Below are 25,419 nucleotides of genomic sequence, written 5' to 3'. Positions count from 1 at the left end.
TATTTTTTGTTCAGTTACGGAAGATGCTGTCAATTTGGCGGTGGTGCTCTTTACGGCTGTCTTCCCTGATGATTGTTCCGCTACCGTTCTTCAGTAACTACAGAAGATTGCGGTCTATTCCTCGACGAGGGCAGCCTCCAGCGTGAAAATGCTTCGCAGCAGCACAGTAGGAAATTCTAGGACCAGTTATAGATTCTGCTAATTCCGCTATTTGAATATTTCTCCATCAGGTTATGTACATGTTCAAAGCGGCAAAAATATATGAAGTTGGACATGTTCTTCAACGATAATAACTGAAACAGCACATAGCACAGGGCAACCAGGTAGACAGACACCACCAGGGCGTTATCAACTGGCAGCTTATTTCAGGAACCGAGTAGAAGACAAGCCAGGCGGCCTAGCTGGTTACTCGGGCATAATAGAAGAACCAGCACAAAAAAGCACGAGCAGCTAGAGAACGGAGAACAGTAATATGGACTAGGAACCGCATGAAAACAAAACAATGGCAAGGAGAATGCGCACACCGTGGTCATATCGCTGTGTTTCCTGAAATAAATCGTAATCTGACAGTCAGTGCATTCTTGGTGCCTATCTACTTCGCCGTCCTGTTCTTCGCTCTGTTTCAACAATCACTTTAACGCGGCTTTCGTGTCCTTTTCCTATGGCGTTGGCGACGCGTTCGAGATCAGTCGACCTTTGGAGATCAGTCGACCACGTCCATGCTTCGGGGTAACGCCTCCTATGAGTTCGAAGTTTTGAAGATGATTGCTTGCTTTGAAATTAAGCCCCATCCGTTTGTGCAGCGCTAATGCCCCCGAGCACGTGGACGCTCAGTATTGATCATGCCTGGCTGTCGGCTCTTCGCGCACTTATGCGTGCACTCCCAGACACCCTTATAGCGTGTGGGGGTAGCGGTGTCGGTCACAAAGGAGATGTCCTTGACTCAGTGTGGCAGCTCAGCCGAAGAGCAGCTACCAAGTGAAGAGAGGGGTGGCCGTTTGGTACCCAGCTTTCACCAGCCGCAAGCCAGAGAATGGGTCGGAGCCAAAGGTTCGCAAACAAAACAAATTTTATGCAGCAAAAAGACGGTACAGAGGATTTCACAATCACTCGTACGAACACAGACAAAGTGATTTACAATAGAATGCAGCTAGTGCAAAGTAACACTTGAGAGAGATTAGAATACAACAAAATCTTTGCACCTTAAGTGCACTAACACAGAGAGAGACAAACAAACAAAACACAATTTCTTCACCTGGCACTGCGACAGTCCGACGCAGCGATTTTTGGAGGACGTTCCTCTGAGCTTGTCGAGAATGGGAGCTAAAGCATTTCATTCTTAAAAACTGAAATGCACAATCCCTGTGCTCACTGTCGTTTCACTGTTGTCTTTTTTGGTATAGCCTCATGGCAGGACCCCATAACCGTTATTCTTATCAGCTCTCTGTCTCACACACGCACAGTGCATATGTGTGTTGTGTGCGCATGCGTGCTTGCGTGTTTCACTGCAGCAAGATGGGGAATTCCCGATGATCCCCGTTGTCGTAATCTGGGACGGACGGACGTGTGCTTCGTCTCCCCCTTCCCCTTCCTTTCCCTCCAACGCGTGGCATAATTTCGCTCGCCATCGGCGGAGATGGCCGAGAAGCGTTCCGTGTGGTGTCTTCCTCGGCGCGCAAGAAAAGGCCCGGTGTAGCGTTCCGGGCTTTTTGCGAGGCGCGGACAAATAGGGCTCCGGAGAGCCATACCAAAGTGCGTGCGGCTGCGGCCCCTGGGGCCTCGAGGACGGCCGCGCTAGGAATGACGACGGGCCCGGCCGCCTGTCCTCGGCTGACGTCTCCGCCCTGAATGCGCGCGGCCGCGATGAAGGATGCGCTCCGAGCGTTTCTCCACGACGCGGTCCCGGCGCGGGCAGATGCCGTCGAGCCAGCGCGACATGAGCGGCTACAAGGAGAGGAGCGGCCGCTGAGAAAGGCCGAGTGCCGTGGCGGCTGTACGCGGCCACGAGAGGCCTCTCAGGCCTCCGCCGGGCTAGTCTAGGCCGGGCAGTTCGGGAGAACCGCGACATGAGCACGCACGTGCTCCCGCTCTGTCCGCCTGTCGACGGCTCCGATTTGCTTGTTTCGCTCGCAGTGGTTTTCTCTCTACTTGGCTCGTAATGCGATGTCGGGAAGAGGAGAATTAAGGGGGGGGGGGGGGGGGGATTCTGACAGACGCATTGCTGTTGCCGCACTGCTCGCAAAAGAATTAGTGCAGTGCACGCAGTTTGGAGGTGATAAACAAAACAGAAGAATTGATGTGTGCGTGGTTTCTAACGCATACCGTGACACGCCGGTGGCTCCTCTTTGCCATCGTAAAAGGAAGTTACTCGTATGTATACACTTGACAGAAGCGAAGACAAATCAATACAACAGGAGACCCATCTCTGCCATCTTATCCACAGAATTTAAGGGCTTTCCCTTATACGTAACGCCCCTCATTAGGAGCACTGCATATAACAGTATGCATTTCGTGTAGAAAGCTATACTTCTCTACAAGCATGTGCGGGAATAAAACCGTAAAATATAGACGCAACGTTTCCGCCCATCAGCGCAATCGAGGTTACAGATGCTTTGCTCTAACACTGTTAGTGTTTACTGTAAAGTGTGCAATTGCGGTGCCCGCAAAGGTGCTCGAGGTTCACTCATGGGCAGAAAAACCCATAGTAGACGCTAAGGACGCGGGATTCAATCCCCATTTCAATATAGGGGAAGCTCTCGTGTTTTGGGAGCCCTCGTGATTAGCCAAAGTAGCGGCAAAACCGATTCCCGCTTGGGTTGGGGTATCATGGGCGCGCGAGCACCGGCCAATGACGAACACACTTAGAGCATATAGAAACGGGAGTACCTACTACTGTCTGTGTGTGTTCGTCGTCGTGTATTCGCGCCAGTTCACACTTAGCAGTTACGCCTCGTTACAGCCAAATAGCTCAAACTAGAGCATTGCTAATAGAAGCTCTGTAAATCTAGTCACCGCTTTGTCAGAGAACATTTCACAGTAATTTTAGCTGCTAGCTTCAACACAGGTTCAAAGACGCCAACGTCTTCATGTGATGTTCTTTTTTTCTGCGCGGTGTTTTGATTCTTAGCTGACGAAATGAGCGCCGCCGCCCTTACAACCGCGCTCGAGAACTTCGCAGGAGCCAGTTTAGTCAGTGCTATAAACGTTTACTGCATCCTTGCGTAACGAAGATAAAGACACATGCGTTCGCATATATTCAATGAAGAGATTTTTTTTTGACGTCTTGTCTTGCTCAGTGTCGTTCGTGAACAATTTAGCATGCTGCAAACCAATGAAAAGCACAGTGGAGACACACACAGTGAATTAAGTTGCCTGCTTTTCTTGGATGAGATGAACTAAGCTGCAACGTACTACCGGCAGTATGATGTGGACGTTATTACTACCGTCAAGCTAACGGCGTTTACTTACTTACCCGACATCTCATATGCTAAGGAGCTTGGCAGAAGAATCCTGAATTGTAACGTGAATCAGCCTACGCTCAAAGTATTTCATGCGGAGGGCTCTTTAATTTCCGGCCATGTTCCCTGGCGTTACTTGGTCCGTTATAGCGTCTTTATATAGCGTGAGCTTCTTAGCGGAAGAGAATTTGCGTCTTTAGAGAAAAACATTTCCGCAAAACGCTGCAAAAGGGTGGATGTGAGCGCGCCGCCCACCACAGCATGCACTAGATGCCAATGGTAAACAAAAATGCATAATATAATCACCATACGGGGAAAAAATCGAATTTGCTCGTGGCCAGAAACCGCTGCAGGTTAGATTTTAAACGTGCATTGCTGCTCTTGCGCGCCGAAGCAGACTTGCACCTTTTGATGTCGTGAGTGCATGCACCGGCAGCGAAGAATTTTTTTTTCGAGGTTTTCGTCTGCCGCTAAATGTTGAGGGCGGCAAATGCACTGCGTTTATTTTTCTACTTGTAGCTTCACTACTGCCTCACGGTTTGTGACCAGCAGGTAATTTATTCAGTCAAGAGCTTTTTATTCAGAAATGAAAAACTAGAACACAGTCAGCAAATTTCACGTGGAGTCACCATTTATTTGTTTTTTTAACGCCTCCATGCGCAATAAAAGAAACAAATCCGGCTGCTTCATCCCTGAAAACCTTGAGTACCGCTTCATATGAAGTTGAGAAGAAATCTTTGTTACTGAGACCGAACTTTCTTTTTTCGTTTGCATTCACAGCGAGGAAAGAGACCACCGAGTCCTGAACCTTGGGCCGACGACCTCGCCTCCATTCGAGAAGAAGACGCAACTCGCCGGTATCCTTGCTCTTATTGGACCTGATATCATAATGGTAAGGAGACATTCTAAGCATCTCTTCCGTGCAAGCAACGAGACCCACAACGCTGTGACGTGCCCGGCGTGCTTACGAACCGTGCTGCCCACGAAGAAGTTATGTGACTACGGCTGTCGTTTACTTTCCTTTGATGCGTCTGGAACTTCGTAACAAGCGTGTGTTCGGCATTGTACGTCTATCCAATCACTTGGTTAAGTAAGGAATGTCAAAACCCTTGTGTTTGAACGGCACCCTTCCGGTGCAACGTTAAAAGAGAGGAAGATAGCACAATAGATCAGGGAACGAAATGCAAGTTCATGACTTCCTGTTAAAAATCAAACACAAGAAATGAGCGGGGGCCTCTAATAAGATGTCTTGTCCGTGCATTCCCCGGACGAGTTTTGGTTCCATCCCAACGTGATTCTTTTTGCCATCACATAGACGGGCTCGTCAAGCTTACCTATAGGGCAGCATTTTTCCGCAGTCGCCGATCTGTACTGTTTCGGGTTCATGGACTTGAATGGAACTGAATCCGAACTTGGCTCGAATGCTGCCGCGTTGTCACTATCGTTTGGACAGCTTAGTTTGTGTAACTAGCGATCCCAGGCAAACAGCAAAATTGAGTCTTTATTTCAAACAGCCACTATCGTTCTCCACACAGAATGCGATAAAATATTAGTAAGGAAGGGTGTCGCGCAAGGAGACACGATCTGTCCATAACTATTCACCGCGTGTTTACCGTAAGTACGCAGAGAACTAAATTGGCGATAACTGGGGATAAAAGTTGATGGAGAGCACTACAGCGGGTTGCTGATGACATGGTCTTGCTCAATAACTCAGGCGATGAATTGCAAAGCACGACCGAGGACTCAAAAAGGCGAAGCCGAACGGTAGGCCTCAAACTTAATATGAAGTAATCTAAAGTAATGTTTAGCAGTTTTGGAAGAGAAGAACAGTTTACGATAGGCAAAGAAGCACCAGAAGTACTCAAGAAATAAATCAACTCAGGGCAGGTAGAGACTGCTGATCTGGACCACGAGAGAATAAGAATGGGTTGTAGTGCATTTTGCACGTACTCTCAGGTCGCGAACAGCAGTCACCAGTGTGCCCCGTGAAGAACGGACGCAACAACTGCATCTTGCCGCTTCTCACCTATGAAGCAGAAACATGGAAGCTAACGAAAAGGATTGAACCTAAGTTGAGTACAACGCAGTGAGGTATGGAATGGAAATTATAGGTGCAACGTTAAGAGAGAAGAAGATAGCACAGTAGATCAGGGAACGAAATGCAAGTTCATGACATCCTGGTAGAAATGAAAAAGAAGAAATGGGCGGGGCCAGGGCGTGTAATGTGAAGGCAAGATAGCCAATCTCCCCTTAAGGTAGCAGAATGGATTCCAAAAGAAGGCAAGCGTAGTGGAAGCCGGCAGACAGTCAGGTGGTCGGAAGAGATTAAGATGTTTGCTGAGATAAGGAGGCCACAGCTGGCACAGGGCAGGGTGAAATGGAGGAATATAGGGCAGGCCTTTCCCTGCAGTGAACGTATTTAGGCCAATGATAGTGATCGAACAGGAGATGATCACTGTTTCATCAACGAGCAATCCGCGAATGGTTGGCACAGCAGCCGTAGAAACATACTTGCTATTGCATTGCTTCATATCTAATTCCAGTACTTAAAGCGCGCATTGCACCAAAATAAGCTTCCAGGCTTTTAATCCAGTGGTTGTGATGTATCACTCGTCCTCATCTCAAGCTACCCATTCGGGCGTGACTAACTTTTGCTCGATTCTACAGGAGTTTTCGCAGCCTGTACATTAAAGTTCCTATTTAGGTAAGATGAAAAATCATAAAAAAGAGAAGGAAGCAGGCCTCTAGCTGTGCTGAATAAATATTATTGTCACTGCCCAGATTATTTAGAGAGCCGGGGCTCAGCAATCAGCGGCTAAAAACTTATTCTGTGCAGGAAAAGCGCAGCTTTGAGAGAGGTACATGCCACTGGAGTTCGCTGGACGGACATCGATAAGCTCCATTACCGGAACGGGTTCGCTTTGCCACATCTAGGTCTCCGATATACTAAGTTGCCTCCCCTAAATATGTTAATCTGGCGCGATTTTTTCCTTTCTTTTTTTGTGCCATTACATTTTGCTTAATCAATTATCCGATTTCATTAAAGGATTCGAAGAAAGAATTGATATCTACTGGAGATAAATGACCGTAATGGCCTCCGCGCTGGTTCAGTTATGGCGCTCGGCTGCTGACTGGAAAGACGCGGGGTCGTTCCCGGCCGCGGCGGTCAAATTTCGGTGGAGACGAAATTCGAGAGGCCAGTGCACTCTGCGATGTCAGTGCACGTTAAAGAACCCCAGGTGGTCGAAATTCCCGGAGCCCTTCACTACGGCGTCTCTCATAGCCTGAGTCGCTTTAGGACGTAAAACACCCATAAACTATAAATGACCGTAATGAGAGCTTGCAGCGGTCGCGTGAGTGGAATACCGATAGCAAAAGTCTAACTTCTGCCGTCAAACCGGCTACGGACCCGAACAAGAACACTATAAAGGATAAGCGCGTGGCTAGTTTTTGTCAACCTACATCGAGACGCGAACAGTTAGAACCCTTTCTCTCCCTCATATCCAGCTGAGTTCTAGTATACTACGTTAGGCAGGATTTTAACGATACGGCATCTTATATTCAAACAAATATTCCCTCAGTGCTGTCGAATGTTTGTGACATAGTGCTACGTGCAAGAGACTCCTCCGCAGTAGTTCACTTGTGACAATAATGTCAAAGAGGCATCACTCAGCTTCTGCTTTCGCCTTAAAGACATGAACAATGTAAATCCATTATCTCTCCTAAAGCGCCTGGCATCAGGGTTTCTGTTTAAAAACAATGAACATATGTTGTGACACAAAGCGCACGCCTGAAAGGAACGGATATTCGGGAAATAAAAAATGAGACAGATGCAACACTACCAGCTTTGCACAATTCGGTTGCACCACATGCGATGTCAGACATTAGTTGCTGCAAAGTGTGCGCCTTAGAGGGTGAAGCAACCTGCAGATATCGGCACACACAGACACACAAAAATGCATATTCAACGCTTCTAACAGCCAGCTCAGCGCATATTGCTTGCTTTTAGAAACGCCCTTACGCAGCCCTCATTACATGGGGCGCGCAATTGCATGTACGTATCTTTCTGACCTACAAACGCTGTCTACATGACGTGTCGTAACGTTATCCGGCAAAACGCCCCAACCAGAAACGGCCCTCCTCAACTGACCAGGCTCTTTCCGGACAGGAAGCGAGTTTTCTAGATGCTCCCGGGACATGCCACCCACCCATTTCGGGCCGGCTTGCTTCCGAGAGGGAAATTTCATCGTTACCCGCCATTTGCATTATTCAGACGTCCGACTGCAAACTGGGAAGACTTCGAGGCTGCACCTTCTTCGAGGAGCTCCCCGAAGAGAGAGGCGGCAGCCGTGCCCGCCTCCGGGCTCACTCCGGTTACTACTGCGTGCTTTTTCCCCGGTCTGCGTGCGCGGCGCCTGAAACAATCGAGCTTGGTCTTGCGGCGCATCGACCGCAAGTTCCTTTTTGCTCTTCTCTTTATATGCCTCGTTCGACGAAGACATCCAGAACTTTGGCAGGGTACCATCTATGGCGCGATGCAGCTTTTAGCAGCGCCCCGTCTCTTTCTCCGACCCCGGCGGCATCACCACCCGTTTGCCCGCATCGGTCGTTCATGCACGTTAGCACGCAGTTCGACTAGCGAAGCGGTGGGCGGCACACGCTTCGAGCTGGCTCCTAGCGCGGCGTCCCTCTGAGCAACAGCGTGGAGGACGCGAGAGTCTCAGGAGATTTTGCCGCGTTTCGTTAAGGAGCGGGTCGTTCGGCCTTCCTGCTGATCGCTTTTGCGGCTTCTGTTGTTCCGTCTTTACCAACTAACGTGACGACGGCGTCTTGTGCGCGCTTTTCGCCCTACGGCTGCTGCCATCCTCCGGGTCTCTCATGTACAGGTACAGCGCTCGCAAAAGCTGGGCGGAAATCGCGGACACCCAGCTGGGCAATTATGCCTAAGAGGCGTCACCTTGGGCGAACGCTACCGTAATAGCTTGAGCGCAGATGGCGTCTGTAAAGCGACTGCCACCGCCCCTGTACAGCTCTCTCTGCCCCAAAACCTGCGAGAATGTTTTGCAAGAAAGCCGCAGTACTTTTCTTCTCGACGCTTTCTTCCTATTTTGGTTTTTCATTCGTTTTTTTACCGTTCCACTACAAGCGAAGTCATGTCTACGCACATTGTTTTGCTTCGCGGTGCGCCACTAATTCTTCGCTCACAAACAATCGGCGCTGATAGCACGGATCGTTTATTGCGAATAATTTTATTGTTCTCCGGTATAACAGAACGAACCAGGAATAAAAATTGCACTCGGCCGGGACTAGGAGCCCTTTCATGACAAACAGAGTACCATGGATTGTGGGACATAAGAGTTCGTTGTGAGAGCGTCTCATTTGCTCGATTTTAAGAGGCGCGAAATTGAAATTTAAATGGCGAAGTAACACCCCCACCCACGACATCTCGTTCATCAACCCATCAACGCCGCGACAATTGTCGAGAACCGCGATATTCTATTATGACGCACTTCTGTTCAATGCTGCAATTTCTTTGCAATTGGAAGCTCAACGTGTCGCTAATCTGTTACTGCAGTCGCCGGTATTCCTCAGTTTTAGCGGGCGCAGTGCGTCATGCGGTGGGTTTCCAACGAAGATAAGTATGCAAGGCTCATAATAGCCAGCGCAAAACGGAGGTGCGCAGCCCTATGGATCGAGCGGAGGCAGGTTGATGCTGTTTGCACGAAGTTGGGATTTGAACTTCGAAAGAAAATGTGGGTTAGCATTTGTGTTAGATAGCACACTCTTAAAAATCGCCCTTTGTTTTGTAAATAAGAAAGGGCAAGAAACTCACTTAGCCAATATTTATCACCCGCACGAAGCTGGAAGCTGTATCTGTTGATTTTTTTCTTCGTGGGGGGGGGGGGGGGGGCGACAGGAGAAGAAAAAGAAAAAGCGACAAATGAGCTAAGGGTTAAAAGAGAGTCGGCGAAACTTTGGCACAACGATCAGTATAATGCTGCACCGGTATTATTGCGTTCCTTTGGTTTGTTTTGTTTTATTTATTTGCTTGTTTGCTTTTTATAAAGTACTGCGTACGCCCCTGCGTTCACCAGGCAACAAATTAAAATGTCTCAGTGCTGTCGCACGGCGTGAACGTCAGGCAGGGAGTGCAATTTATACAGCTGACGTTGATTCAAAGAAGTGCACGCAACAACAGCAAAAAGAAAACGCCATCATTGCAATCCTGATGAGTGCTAGGCAATGATTGGCATTAAAAGCTTCTTTCGGTACGCTCCCACTGGACCGCGCTATACCGAAGAGAGCGCTCTGAACAGCTTCCAGCTGGCTCCTCATCAGCGAGCAAGCGCGCACTCTGGACAGGAGGAGCGCCGCGCGCTTCCGATATTGATGAATTATCGAGAAACAATTCAGCTTTGAAAAACGCATTAATTGACTAACGCGCTGCAGGCTCCTTCCTTCGCGCCCACGCGGCGGCGAGCCACCGTTTCGCGCCAGGGATATACAAATGGCGACGCGAACGTTCGAAAACTCGCCGATTTGCAGGCGCTGTTAGGCGATTCTCATTACGAGTTGTCCGCGGGAAAACACGGCCCCGCTCCGCCCTCTGCCTCGCGGTAAGCTGCTCGCACCGAAAGGAATCGTCATCGAGGACGAGGAGTGTTCGCTGCCGGCCAGCTTACAGGGAGGGAGAAGCAGTGGGCGCTCTCTCCGTGCCACGGGCAGCACGCTCGATCCGCTTTGCGGCAGCACCAGCGCGCCTTCGAGGACGAACCGCCGCGCTCGATTGTTCGCGGGTTTCTAAAGTGCGGGACACATTCGAGATTAGTCGTTCGAACGCGTGGCCGAAAATGAGCGCAACGTAGCCCGAGAAAAAAAAAATGTTTTTCTCTCGCTCCTTCACTTTCAGGAGGGAACAGCGGCCGCACTTTCTCCCCGCAGTTTTCTCTGCGGTGGCGTAGCCTGTCCTTGCATGACGCGCTGGGTTGCCACTGCGCCGCAGGCGGTTTCTTGTCAGGAGGAGCTTAAATGGTCACGCAACGGACAAAACTAGCTCTCGTTTTGGTTCACCGCATTATTTTGTATAACTCTGAGCCGCCCATACTACCGCTTCGTTTCTTCGCTTATGTCCCTCACTGAATGTACCAGAATGATGTATGTTTACGCCTAAGCTGACATCGAAGGGGAATTAAAAGACCGAATTGGTGTGTAACGTGCAAATGCGTGATGAAACACCGACTTGGGAAATTTGGAATAGAGCTTAGTTCATTTTGCGAGAAACAGCGAGCAGTGAGACTTGCAGAGAACTTTACGCGCAGAATGAAATATCGCATTCAGAAAGAAGGTGGCGCCGAACGCGTAGCGCTCAGTCAATTCGTGCACAACTCTTACAAACGTCTTTGGTGGGCTTCTATATTGATGATCTCTACCACAGGACAAAGTGCCTTTCTCCTAAGGTCAGCGCGAATCTCCGTTTCTTTTCTTCTGGAATTTCGCGGTTAGCTCCAAGTTGTTGACAGCGGACAAGTTACGAACTTTCGCCTGGGTTGCTCCATGTTATGCCGCTAGGCCGGAAAAAGTCAGCCAGAACATTTTTAACTTGTATTCTGGAAGCAAGCGTTATTTGTTAGGCACCAGTTTCGGGAGGGGGGGGTGGGGGTGGCTACGCTAACAAAGGAAGATCAGATGTGGTTGGAGCCTGCAGTGATGAAACGCGGGCTCTACCGAACGGGGTCTTTAGGGATTCGAGCACAGATGGAGAGGGAAATAAAGACGGGGAGAGAGCAAATGACTGGCGGCCTGTTTAACACATTCTTTTATAACAAGGTGAGATATCATTTTTAAAGGCCATTGTTTGCTCAGTTTATGGCACAGGCCTGAAACTAACGATTCCCACGCTCTGCCACTGTGCTCGTTCTTATTGTGTAGCTTTGCAACTGAGCGGGCAGCTCTGGACTGACTCGTGTTATGAGGGCACGGGTTTTCCTTTTTTCCTCCACCCTTTGTGTAGTGCTGCCAACTTTGTATTTTTCTCCGTCTCGGATATTATAAAACCTTTTAATGTTTGTTAATTAAACTACAGCAAAAGATTCTAAACGATAGAGAAGAAACGTCTCGATCGACAACCATTGACAGGGAGAACAAAACATTATTTTCATGCACTCCACACATTTTAGCAATGGGGTCAGATCCCTTGGCAATATTGACGGGGGGGTTTGAGGCCACGAGACCCTCCTGACTTTAAGTACTGGTTGGAGAATGCTGCAAGCTCCAGAGGAGCAGCTTAATTATGTAGATTGCTGTAGCAGAAAACGGCGACAAGCCGACATTTTATACTGCGGCCGGTGCTCGTGCAGCAGCTGAAGCTAGAAGTGATCCAGCGACGATGGTAACCAAAGGGCGGTCACTCATCGCCATTATCACGTCACTAATCTGAAGGATACGAGACGCTGGGTGGCGATGCGGACGGCGCAGGATGGTGTTTTTTGTACTCCATTAGGAATTGTACTCCATTAGGAAGCTCCATTTCAAGATGGGAGTTAAAAAGAAGAGAATCCTCTTTTACACCCTGTTGTTCAGTGCAGGTGTAATATGGTTATATATTCCGGGGGGGGGGGGGGAGGTATGGAGCGCTGTGAAGCTGCGTTCCAAACAGCTTTTTCTCCACCCTCCCTTTTCATTTTTGTGTTCAATAAAAATTTTCTGTAATTAAAAACCTTACGATATTGTTGCGGTTGGAATGGGATTATTTAGAAGTGAAGGCTGGGTGGACTAGACGAGACGGAGCAGGCCGCCAAGCGAACGTCCTTCGGGCGCCTCCAGCTATGTCCACCTTCCACACGGTGCCCGCGAGCTTGGGTGGTCTCTTCCAACGCGGTGGCTGCGTGGCGCCTGGCAGCATTCTGATGGAGTGAACGTTTCCACGAATGGAGTTTAAAGGGTGACACCAATCACTTCAAATTCGCAATTGGGTTTATTCTTGTTTGCAGTGTATATTTGAAGACACGAGGTGTCCTGTAGACCAATATGCTCTTCACCAGTGATGTTTCTCGTAGCATAGATGTGTGTTTTTGCGAGCCAAAGGCAGACAGCCCAACCCCATCTTACCGCTGCCCGGAAGGAAGGTTCTTCTCCAGCGGTTCTTATAAGAATTCAAATGTGCAGTCATGAGCGAGGTTATGAATGTCTAGTAATTAGCAGGTTCGAAGCGCTTCGTTGTAGGTCCCACATCGTGTGCTCGCTGATAGCGGAAACAGGACACGCCAGCGGTTCTGTACATTATATTAGGCGAATGCACTCGCGCAACTGAACCGTGTTTCAGGCGTTGCAACGATCCGCCAAGAACGCCGCTGTAATACAGCCCACTGCTGGAATTTGCGCCTTTTCTAACTTCTCTTGCGTCGTTGGACGCGGCCAGGCTTGCTCGTCCGAAGTTACTTGGGCAGAGCACTGTGAGTGACGCGCATTAACAAAACTGTCTCTAATTCCACTTAAACAAAAAAGTCGTACTAGTGGTTTATAATAAACCACTGGAAGGATTTTAGCGCTGAGATTCCTTCATTACCGAAGCAGTCTAGCTAGCGGATAAAAAAAAAAACAGTGTTGTTTTTCATTTTTCTCGCCTGCAGAGAATGTGAATGTAGCAGACTCAAAAAATTATTAAATAAGCGCTGAGTAGTTTTTTCGAAGCCAACACCATGGCCCAGCTTCACCCGCTTCGCTGCTAGAACGCCGCACGTGTACTTCACCCCGCAGTAATGAATCAAAAGCCTCCATTTTGCTGCCCCTCTGTGCACAGGCCCAGCGAAAGCGCACATTTTCTGGCCCGACACCGTGCAGTGCTCTAGTTTCTGCTTCTGGGCCATGTCGTCAGGAGCGTGGCTCTGCGTAGAAGGTGTTGTCTCGAAGTTATGTTGGAGACACTCAGACTGAAAGACATGTGAGTGCAATGTGTGTGAAGATATTTTTTTTCCAGCGTAAAACAACGTAAGACGCCTCGAAACATTTACGACCAGAAATGAAGTTCAATACTATTCCTATAAGCGGGCGAGTCGGTAATATATTCATGAGGATAACAGCGCAAATGACGGGGACAGCGCTCGTCCTGTGTTCACCCCTTTTACGTCCCCGTCCTTTGCGCTGCTACCATCAAGAATTTACGGCTAGCTAAAAAAAAATGGCCTCTTGGCTCGAAAAAGTGCAATTTTCATTATTTCTTCACAAATTACGGGTGAAGTTCAGTCTGAACCCGCTAGCAGTCGTGCTTATAGGTCAGTTGGCTATTGTAGTGCTTTAGCAGAGCGGAGGTGACGGGTTCGAGGCCCGGACCACAGTGAAGTTTCATGCAGCGACGAACATTCTAGAAAGTTGTTAGCTTCTCTGTAGCCCTAAGGCTAGGCTCGTTGAATGGTGTTTTCAGTTGTACTTTTATTTTATTACATAGCTCGTTTCACTGTCATGGCGCACAGGAGAAAGGCTGCTGACCTCTCTTTCTCAGGCTGCGGCATGATATATCTTTCTTTTGTTTGCATTTGTCAACATTTAGTCAACCGGGTTGTTTTTGTGCCTTTTTAATTTTACCTTCTTTCTCTTAGAAGCAGGAGCACATAAGTCGTTCGATTCGCATGTGCCTCGCACTCGAAGTCCGTCCCGATTTCCATTCAGGCACACGCCATTCGAAAGGATGCGCTGAAAATCTTGGTGAATGACGCTCAAAGGGAAACACGAAGCAGCCGCGTTGCAGGTTCATTGGCCGTAAGTTTGGCACCACCTCCTCCTCTTGCTGTCCACTCTCGCTCCCTCCCCAGACCACCCGCGCGCAACTGGAAACGGGAGCGACCCTTGACTCCACCGCCTCCGATCGCATGCTCTGACAGCGCACGAGCCGCGGCATTCTCGGGCACGGCACAGGCCGAATCGAGCAAATTCGAGACTGGTGGCTTGGGTGAATGGGGCATCTCGCTGCAGTCGTAACAAGTCGGAAACCCCGCCTGCCAAATTAAAGACAAGCCCAATAGAGAGCCAGGAGGGCACGCGGTGAATCTCGGCCACCGCACACACTCCGGTCGCGGCGAGTCTGAACTGGGCGCCACTAAAAGCGACACCCGAAGCCAGCGTTATCTTGGAGACCGGACCGATTGACGTCAGCCGCGGACACGGAGCGCGCCGGTGTTTCATTTCGGCCCCGCTTTCGTCGGCCACTTGGAGAGAGCGCAAGAAGAACCGCGCGCCGGCATCTCCACGGTGGCCGCGCCGGTTTCTTCTTTTTTTTTAAGAACAGTAACATTTGCTGCAGTCTGAAGATAAATGCTTTCATCCCTCTGACGGCCAGCCGCGGTGAGCTTCGGTTGCAGGCGAGGCGCGCGCACGGCGGCGTCGGCCGGTAACATAAGACGACGGGGCTAACTAATGGCCTCTTGGCTTGCGAAATGCCGCTTTCGTCTCTTGCCCACGAATTGTAAGCGAAGCCCCGACTCATCCCGTATTGTGTGCACCCCGGCGCTCGTCTGCCGCTCGTCTGCTGCCCGTTCAACGTGACCGCCGCCGCGAAACGTGGCTGCGAGTATTTGAGCGGGAACTTATTGATAGAAGGCTTCTATTTTTCTCCTCTTCCCTTCTCTAACAACCCGACTTCCCCTACAAACGGAATCGAGCCTCGTTTTCTAAATAAGCAGGTCATTCATTCATTATTTTGCTATGCTTCCGTTACAGGGGAGGATGTTAAGTGCTTATTTTAAAAGTGCTTGCAAAGTCAAATTTATATTCGGAGTGTTCAGCTGCGCTCAGTGTCTCGTCTATTTATAACACAGTAGTCACCGTTTGCATCGAAATCGAGGCAGCGGCCACCTGTCCTTCGTGCAAGCGCACCTAAAGAAATATAAAACTAACAACTGACGAAAACCTAGAAGATAACTTGCAGTATAAAGGCCAGGAATACAAACACACCACAAGAAAGAAAAGAAGGAACCGGATAAAAGTGTGAGAAAAGTGACAGGAGGAAAGGAAAAAGGATAACAAATGACCGCGACAAAACAGCATTTGGTGGAAACTTTTACAACAAAATGAGATAAATCGCGGGAAAATTAAAGCAGCGCACTGTGGAACACGCCAATGTTTTTAGAGTGCACACTTGCTCTTAAACATAGACCGAGCGTTCCAGCTCAGAAGAAGTGCTTTCGTGCGTGTTATATGGGTGGACGAAGTTCAATCTCGCCAAGAAGCCCCAAACAAGAAACAGTTTCATGAATCACCTCGAAGAGGATAAGAAGATACTATCGTTGTCCCCATGATCTCCGCAGTTCAAGGCTTATATTATTTGGAAAAGCTGATGCAGGATTTGCGTAACTTAGAAAGGGGTTCGCAAAAACAAATATAAATCTTCTCCGAGCAGTCTCCTCATGACCGGTGTTCGTTTCACACGGTCTGCTCCATGCTGCCGAAGTGTATTCAAGTTGTCAAAGGTGGATAGTGGTACAAAGCTTCAGCAAAAAAGTGGCTAGACGCCTGAATTCTTATCATGTACACCCCACGAACCCTAAGATACCTTGGAGTCTTTCGGTGACCTGCCCAACCTGTGTATAAAAGCGTAGCAAAGAAACAAAAACGCAAAGATCCTTGATGTCCTTCGCCGCCTGAAGTCTAATGACTCGCTACATTGTGCGAGGAAAAAAGCAAGACAAGCATCCTGGAGGATACTGCGTTGCATTGTTGCATTTGATCTCTTGCAAACAGACTAACATTTCTGCTAGTGACTAGTGAGTAAAATGACTTTTCTTCTTTTTGAATAGCAGGCTCAAGAACAAATTTTTCTGAATATCTTTATATCGTCGGCACAAATCAGCAGCAGTGGTTACAAAATAATCGTCTAAATATCATCAATAAAATAAAGCTCAGAACGCAACTCAATATGGTGTCCTTGGGGCTGCCAATTGTGGCCACCACTCTTCTCCCTTTTTTTTTAAATTTCACCTCTAAATGCCTTAGTTTACAAAAATTCAGCCTTGCAAGCACAATGCACTAGGTATTACAGCATCCCAAAGGGGCATTGTTTCCCTTTTGCATACCACTAGAGAGATGTAACCCCGAAAGAAATTAGTAAGGAATCTAAGTGAAAAACAGAACGAGGTCTTATACTCCTTACAAGATAATAACACAATCACGTGACCAGTTCTTAGCAATATATAACGGGTGTTACATCAAAAATATTCTGAAATTCTTAAAAAAAAAACAGGCTTTTTGTGTCACTAGAGCGCTTTTTTCGGCAAAGCAATGTCATCGATGTAGCAGATCTCAATACAGCGCGGTGTTAACTAGTTGGACAGTTAAGTAATATTGAGTAGTTAACTTCTTACGAATTACAGTTAGTCTCCTTATTTATTGAGAAGAGTGTATCCTGCCGTAAGTAATATCCATATCACTTTTTAGAACTTCGAAAATGCAGTTAGCCTCGAAGCTGCGGCGCCCAAACTTTGCCTACATATGTCCAAAATACATGCACGTTCGAAAAGTTTGCAGGCAAAGCAACCTCTCCAGTGCACGTAACCTGTCGAAATAGCCAAATTTGTGGGGCCACAGCACCGAGGGTAACTGAGTTTACGAAATTCTAAAAACTGCAAGACGGGGGTTTATTGAAAGGAACTGGGCGGACGGGAGCGACAACATTCCGAGGTCAGCCACGTCGAGCCCACACATTCGTGGCGATAGCAATACGACTGAGGCGCCGGGCCATCTTCGTCTTTGTCATGAGTGTGCGTCTTCTTCTTCACAAAACTGGTACGGAGATTGCTTACGGTGGGCTGCAAACCACTCAATAAACGGGGAGACTAACGGTAATAGTTAGAAAGAGGACTATTCAATATCAGTTAACTAGCCTACTAGTTAGCTTGGCTGTATTCTGATGCCCTACACCGCTCGCATTCCTATGCCGAAAAAAGAGCTCTTCCAAATAAAAACGCGGATTTTCAAAGATTACAGAACATCTTAAGTGAACCGGCATAGAAAAGTACATGCGGACGTACGGTAAGATACAGACAATTAAACGAAAGCAATACGGACTCTTCTTGATTTAATTGTTCCGTGCCCTAAAGACGCCACGGACATTGCATGGGTGGGGGAAGGTCAATAACACATCAAGAAAACGATGACAACGACAAATAACAGCCAAACAAGGGAAAGCGACGCGTTCCTAAAGGTTTAAACACAACTTAACGGAATCAAATGCCACGGCATGTCTTTCTGTGGCAGAAAATGCAACTAGCAATGCATTTACAGGCGCAACCATGAAACATGGATTGTTCTTTCGAAGAGGAGATGAACGGGTCGACAATATTTCATTCGGTTCCAGTTGTGTCATATATGAATGCTTACTTCTGCATCACCCAAAGCACAGAGTATTCTTGATACATTAAGTTTCTTGATTCTTGGCCTCACAGGCAGGTTGCAAATCTCATTCTGGCGGCTTCACTTAATCACGAGTGATCCAGCAGTCGCAATAAACGTACTGATTTAAAAAAAATCGCTTCTCGTCTCAAGGTAAACAATGCCATTTCTAGCTCTTTTCAGAAGCGAAAGAGCTCAGCAAAGAGCGTTCGCGTCGGGAACTGTTTCAGCTCATCTAAAACGCGAGAAACCGGAGTATGAATAACTGCTTGGCGTAATTTCAAATATATTGCTGGTTTTAAATAAATGATACCATGACCTTGTTAGCCAGTGCACGACATTGTCAAAAGAAAAAAACTGTGAGCCATAACGAATGCATATTAAGTGAAATAGAGGAAGCTGAATTAAGGAACGACATTCACGGTGCATTGACCTTTGGAAACGTCGTTTTCAAGTATGCAATTACTGCCAATGTGATTTCTCTAAATCCAGTGTGTTCTAACATAAACAAGATAAATCACTGTCTGCAGAATGCAACGCATCATATTTTAACATTTATTTTCTTTTTGCATTCTTCTCTTGAGCACTACGTACGAAATATATGCTTCCAGAGCACGAATGGGCTCACCAGGACTTGGGTAATCGCTTCGTGGGAAATTTAGGCGTTCCGATTTCTTATCTGTATGGCCAATGAATTCAAGTGACGCTATTTCACTTGAAGTCTACTCTTTCTACTAACGGTAAAGTTAGTGCTCCTGCAGGAAGCGCTGGCCACAAAGACTGAATATTTTTACGCATTTCTCTGGCATAACTCTTGAACAGTTCACCAAGGGGTTAAACAAAACCTAACGTGGAAATTTGGGAGATTTAGAAGGAAGTATACGCCAGAGAGAAAGGTACATAGATTACAGAAGCTCATTAGCACCGAGTATTAGTGTCGTGAATGCTCTAATAGCAGTATTTGCTTGCCTCTCTTAGTCGGCTCGTGCGTCTCTGAAAGCAGCTATTGTTTCGCGTATACTTTCGTGCCGCTCCTGTTTTTTACGGCATTTTAGTGCGACGGCTGTGTTTCCCGACCAGAATTGTTACAGATAGAAGCGCTAGGTTTGTTCTGTGTGCATCCAGAACCTCCTCCTGTTCTTCATTGCTTCTAGGCGAGGTTTGCAGTGCATTCAGTGTCGCCTTCGTCACTAACATCGCTCTAAACTATGCATATTCTGTGCGAACAATCAGCACCCTGTGCCATTATTTTTACTCTGACGTCACATTTCGGGTTAGCGCAGCAGCATGCATACTCGCTGCAGAATGGAAAATTTTCATGACTGAAAAGAGTTTGAACCTTGTCTGTTTACTCCCAACCACATTTATTGCTTTTTTCTCGGAATGCCAGTATTGAAGCGACTCTTTGCAAACGGCCGACAAAAGCGTGCTGCGCTTTCTAGCTTTCTTAAATACACGCTGTTCTTCCCGCATATATTCCGGCCCATGTTGAACCTCCCTTTGACGAAATAGACCCTTAATTAGGCACTGCTGGTCTCTGTATATTGCGTTCGTCTTTCGGTAACGAAGATCCTAACGGCCATTTATTAATGACCACGACGAGTTTCAGTTTTCGTTTTCAAACCTTACGCATGTGTTTTCCGTCTGACTACTCCCTGTCGTGCTGCACGGCGATTAGGATTAACCGAAGAGTCCTCAAGCCCCTTAAAGAGCGGGCAGACTGCTCCGTAGAGATTAGGTGGGGACCATTTAGGTTTCTCGAATGTCACAGTGCTTTCTAGGTTCTTGCAAACAACGGCATGTACCTTCTTTTTTTCTGGTTAGTTTTTTTTTCTTGTGAAATAGCTGCAGGACTTTCGGGAGCACCTGAAAGTGCGACAGCGTCGACGTGTGCGCACGTACTCTGCTCGAGCAGGGCACAAATGGAGAGCAGCGCGGCACGCGGCTAACGAGTTTTTCTCACTGCTCGCAGCCGAAGCTGGGGCGCAGGGGGTCCGTTGAGGCAGACCTTCCCCCAAACGATTTACGCGATGGACGTATATCTCCGCGTTAGAGGGAGACAACCGGCCAGCCGGAGGCGCGCACTCTGAATCAGACAGCGGTGCACTTTGACTGATGAGGAACTCCGCTTTGCACTTAATTCACATAGTTTTTGAGTCAGCGGAGAGAGAAACTGCGGGGGCCTGAAAGCAAAGAACGGAGCCTCAGCAACCAAACGCTGTCTGAATATTCATTAAGGAGCGTGGCTGGCAATAAGTGCCTCCCTCCCTCCTTATCCGTAAAAGAAAGCAATGCAATTCGCGTTCCTATTCTCATAAGCCCGATATGCTGCCTCGGATGCTAACCGCGACCTGCACGGGCTGGAACTACCCGTCCACTAGACGCGAACTGGCTGGTCGACACTGTAATGGAAGGAGGCTCTGTTGAAGATAAAACACTGTCCGCACCACGCTTCTGCGATTATCGATAAACAGACGCTGCATTTTCGTACATGAGGAGCTCAACCTACCCGGAGCGTTGTTAGTGTCCGAAAACAACAAACAGCTAATAATTAAAGTGCGCGCGCCTGATTGGTAACGCGAGACCGCCGCTCAGGACGAGAAGTTTGTCTAGATTGTGGATGTTCTCGAGACAGATTCGCAAAAACTATAGGATCATTTTGCATAATGATGTTTGGTGACAGGAAATGCTTTGTGTATCTCGTCTCCTGTAATTCTTCCCCTCCACGTTTTTTTTTTAAGCCTCCCATTGCAAAATTCGAAACAAGGAATTTATTAGATATAGTCAAGCGCGGGAGACACGCCCCCAAAGGAACCCTCTGGCCGTCCTCGTGTATTGTGACGGGAGAGACAACGCGACAAATATATTTCAGACTACGACTTTAACATAATACGCCAGTCAATTTTCATTATAGAATCAGCAGTTTAGCAACTTTTTGGAGGTACGCGCTGAATATAGAGCCAACCGCGGCATAAAGACGTCACTACCGTCCCCTACCAGCCACGTGGGACAAACTTCATCCGTATTAATAATTTCTGTTCAGGAAGTCGCAAGGCCCATCTGTCTGCGGGTACATATTTACCTGTTCCGGCCCAAAACGTACTCCTGCTCGCTCGGTTGTGCCACTAATAGTGGCCTTCAGTGGCCGCTCAGATAGTGCCGGACTGATGGAGCCTAAATGTATGCATGTCTCATGCACGAGTCAACGTTTGTACCATCACACAAATACCCTCATATTTATACTTGGGCTGTAGCTACGTGCAAGCCACAGGTGTACCCGAGGGAATACCCCTTAAGAGACTGCATAGGGTAGAAAATTACGCTAACCTACCCCTTTGTGTCTACCGGCAATAGAGCTATTTGTCATAACTATCCGGAATTTGATTCCTGAGCTGCATGTGTCTGTGTTTCTTTTTAGCACTGTCAGGAACAACACACAGTGAAGAACCTTGTGGTGGGAGCTTTACTTCTCTCGAATTATCGGCGAGGCTCGCTCCTTCCAACCTAAGCACGCCGATATTCCCTACACCAAAGCCGTTTTAATCTCTCGTCAGACACTCCTGTTTTAGACCAGAGAGGTCCGTTTCGACTCCCTGCCTGCCGGAACTTTTTTCATGATCCCGTCGCAGGTCTTAAACGCCACTCCTTCAGAAATTCGTATGCTCTCTTCCATATATCTCCTCGCCTATGCAGAGATCAAGTGAAACATTTGTTCAATAACTTTTTGCAATCAGCAGACACCTAGAATGAATGACTGTTGTGAATAAAGAATAAGACGTATTCACAGCCAAGTGAGTCTCCCCTGCAGCCGAAACATCATCGTTAGGGCCTGACTGAAAAAAGAAAATTTTTCTACGTCATATTGTTCGTGACCATCGGCTGTCGCCTCGTAAGCTGTCGCATTTGGTCCGCTCATGGGCGCTGGCTGATGCGCTGGTTAATCGCGAAAAAGACATGATAATGCGTTCGGCCAGGTTTACCACTTTGGACCCGGATTTCTTAGGAAGTAAGCCGAATCACCAATCCCGGCCCACGCACTCCGGGCACAGGTAAAAACCACCCCCGTCTTTTTCCGCTTTCTCGAACAAGATTGGAGAAATAAGGTACGCGCTATCTAGTGGCGAATGTACGCTCCTTCGGAGCGATTATCGCGACAGCAGTAATCACCAAAGTAGGAGCGCAGTAAATGCCCATTGGGCACCTCGTTTTTTTTTTTTTGCTTTTATCGTTCAGCTCCTCTCGAGAGTGAAATGCAAGGTTTGGGATCATCTCTTCAGAGGCCGTGTCCATGCCGACAGATGGGCGCCGCAGAGACTGCGCTCGCAAAGCGGGACAGGGCTTGGCGGAGCCTGCTCAGCACCAACCAGGTGCCCTGTAGTGTTTCGCGAACGAACCTTGACGCGCGTATGTTAGTTTGTGGGAATTAACCACCCTCCTTTTTTTCTCACCAACATACGGAGGTTCACACCAAGGGTAGTAGGAGTTGCATGCCAACAAATTGTAGCGCAAGTAGAAGAATACATATCTGAAAGCCTCCAATACCCCGAGAGCTGTGCACTAAGGAGGTAATCAAGCGAAGAAAGCGAACAGAGACAAAGAGGAGAGGAATACCGGTGACTAAGACAACAATTTCACAAAGTGCGTATTTAATAGAGGTGGGCACACTTTGATATGTGCTCGAATTCTGCATATCCTCCTGTGGTGGGCCGCCGTGGTGGCTCAGTGGTTATGGCACTCGGCGGCTTACCCGAAAGACGCGTCTTCTAACCCGGCCGCCGCGTCGCATTTCGATGCAGGCGAAATGCTAGAATCCCCTGTACTGTGCGCTTTCAGTGCTCGTTAAAGATCCCCGGGTGGTCGAAATTATCCGGAGCCCTCCACTACGGCGTCCCTCATAGCCTGAGCCGCTTTGGAATGTTAAACTGCGTAAACTAAAGAAACAAACCTCACTGGAGTAACATAGCTAATTTGGAACAGTGCAGACGTCAACCATTAATGTAGTCTGCCATGCGTGTTCGTTTGGTGTTTAGATGTATGTTACAAAGCAGAAGAATTTTGTGTGGTCAGACAAACCTCATAGCTTTTTTTTTTTTTTTTCTCGTCCTTTTCTATTTGATGCATTACTGAATGCAGTCATTTCATGCACAAGCGAAGATAGATGCGACAGTAGTAGAGCGCCCGCTCACTTTTGATTGCTCTCAACTCACAATATTGCTATTCCTATGAAAAGACAAGCAGATGCAGAAACGCAGCCCATTCGAACTTCAAAAACAATAAAAAACGTGTTCAGGGCTGCCATAAACGCTCCATCTTCCGTTGTCTCGATTGCGCAACTTCCTTTGTGCCGCCCGGCAGACCGCAGTGTAGAGGGGTAGACACGTCACCCGAGGATGCCAACGCCCGACTTCGGGCATTAGAATAGAAAGGAAGCTCTTCCATTTTATTCCCCGCGCGAGAGGAGATGGAGGCAGCAGAAACAGAGCGCAAGCGCTGTGTATTCATGCGGGCGCATGAACTAAAAGTCGATCCGTGTGTGCGTTAGCGGCAATAGAAGCTGCATGAAAGAGTCTCGTAAGTGGCTCAATTCTATTTGCGCTTTTTTAAAGCATTTGGAGCCGGATTCAAAACCCTTTCGTGTGATGTAGGATCAGTCTACGATTGGTCAGCGCTCTTGCATCCGCCTCTTCCGTTATAATCATTGACTACAGCACTGGAGCCGGTTGATCATGAAGTACACGAGAACTTCTCTGAGTCCGGCGCCATAAAATAGCCTGAGAAGGTTCTAGCAAACAGCGCACAAAATGCAGCTATGCGAAGCAGAGAACGGTCTGCAAAAGTAGCGGCAATAAAAAAAAAACAACTTGTGTAAATCCAGCACGCCTTTCGCGCGCTGTGGCCCTTTTATATCTCAAAGGCTGCTGAAAGCTTCTGGGGTGCCAGCGGAATTCTGTGGTGACGGAAGATGCATTAAGGGCTAAATGAAGTGTCATTTTAATCAGTGGCGCCAGCTTTTTTATACAGGTCGTTTTACTTGGCGGTTCCGACCATCGAGCTAACATTATAACGACAACTAGATAAAACGCAAAGTATGCTTCGTTCAAGTCAGGCGAAGACATTAGCCAGAAAGCATTTTATACTAATTTAATTGTTTTCAGCACCCGTACATTGCAGAAGACTGAGTGGCCGTGTTTCCGTCCACTCGTTGCATCGTAGCTAAACTTCGAACATATTGACTTACTATTACTGAAATAGATCAAACGTTGCGTTTACAAGAACAGTCGCTTTAAGGTTGTATGCGTAGTTTACTAACCCACTTGTTGCGCACGTTCGTATGACAAGGAATATGAAACATGCGCATTCATGGTCAAATGTTCAAGGGAATCCCCCAAGGTGGAGTAAATTTGCAATCACGGAGCAATTTACTCATTTTCATCCACCCAAGAGTAGCCTTACGGCAACAGAGGAAAGCTATACAGGTTCCACAGAAACTTCGCAGTTACAGAGAAATTACTCCTGGTCCGGGGTTCGAACCCGGGACCAGCACTTCAGCTGAGCAGTCGCTCTACCAATTGAGCAAACTGGGACGGCTAGCGCATGGTACGGCGAGAGGGAATTGATCAATAACCGCATGACTGCCAACAGCCGTATGGCTGCGCATGGGTGGATGCCAATGAGTAATTTGCTCCCTTATGCACATTCATACTTTGTCACCCGACAGAAACGCCATGGAATATGAAATCGCCAACCAGTTGCGCGGCCTGGCGCTCCTTATGCATATATGATTCCAAAAACAGGGGCAGCTAGTTTGTGCTTCCGGCATGGTTATGGCTACAAATCGTGGCAAAGGCACCACTTTGCTGTGTTTGCTTGTGTTTCGAGATCAGTAAGTAAACCGCTGACGTGTTTAAACGCACGTTCAGTGGTTTAAAGAAAAAAATACAGGCACATGTCAAAGCCAGAAATCATCATCAGACGTACTTCATTGAGCACAACATCTCCCACTGACAGTCTCGCGTGCCGTTCAGCAATATAACACAAATTTGCAGATAGGCCAATGCTATGGGTTTTTCTAGTGGCAAGCCTTTCTGCCTCTACCATCTCCGGAGACGACTGGCGGCACTAATGTTCCTTATTTGTGCATACCAATCGTTCCATGTAACTGTAACTTCTTAATAAAACCCGAAGCCACGGGAGGGAAAGATTGATGTGTGTTTTTCACTTACCAGCCGGCACATTCAGCCGATTCCCTCTGTGAACGGATCAGCGAGGGCACAATGTTAGCTCCGGCGACTATTGACGCACTAAATTTGAAAAAATGGTGCAGCAGTCAGCACTGGCACTTTCCTTTCATCTGATGTGCTTGCAAAGCCAGGAGCTTTGGACGTGCAGGCGCTAAAGTGGGCCTAAACATGTCTTTGTTACTTTCCTGGGTAAATGTGCGTTGCTAATGAATGAAGTTCATTGACATCGCATAAAAGAAACAAAAAGCGTGCGGCTTTTCATAGAGAGGCTGAAAACGCGGCATATCCAGTGTACGCATAGCGGCGACACTGCCGGAGCAACGGAGCTATTGCCCGACACA

General features: G+C 47.8%; 1 protein-coding gene across 2 annotated transcripts in view; it reads left to right on the top strand.

The window, feature by feature from the left end:
• Positions 1-25,419, top strand: part of LOC144114504 (G-protein coupled receptor dmsr-1-like) — a 662,808-nt gene that overhangs the window by 308,573 nt on the left and 328,816 nt on the right. For both annotated transcript variants that reach the window (XM_077648290.1, XM_077648291.1), the window contains exon 3: positions 4,239-4,350. The gene's annotated coding sequence lies outside the window, so the exon portion shown is untranslated. The remainder of the gene's footprint in view (positions 1-4,238; positions 4,351-25,419) is intronic.

The sequence above is a fragment of the Amblyomma americanum genome, chromosome 1 (genome assembly GCF_052857255.1).
Source record: "Amblyomma americanum isolate KBUSLIRL-KWMA chromosome 1, ASM5285725v1, whole genome shotgun sequence".
Lineage (NCBI taxonomy): Eukaryota > Metazoa > Arthropoda > Arachnida > Ixodida > Ixodidae > Amblyomma > Amblyomma americanum.
Note: the sequence above shows the minus strand (reverse complement) of the source record. Positions and strands in the feature narration are given on the sequence as shown.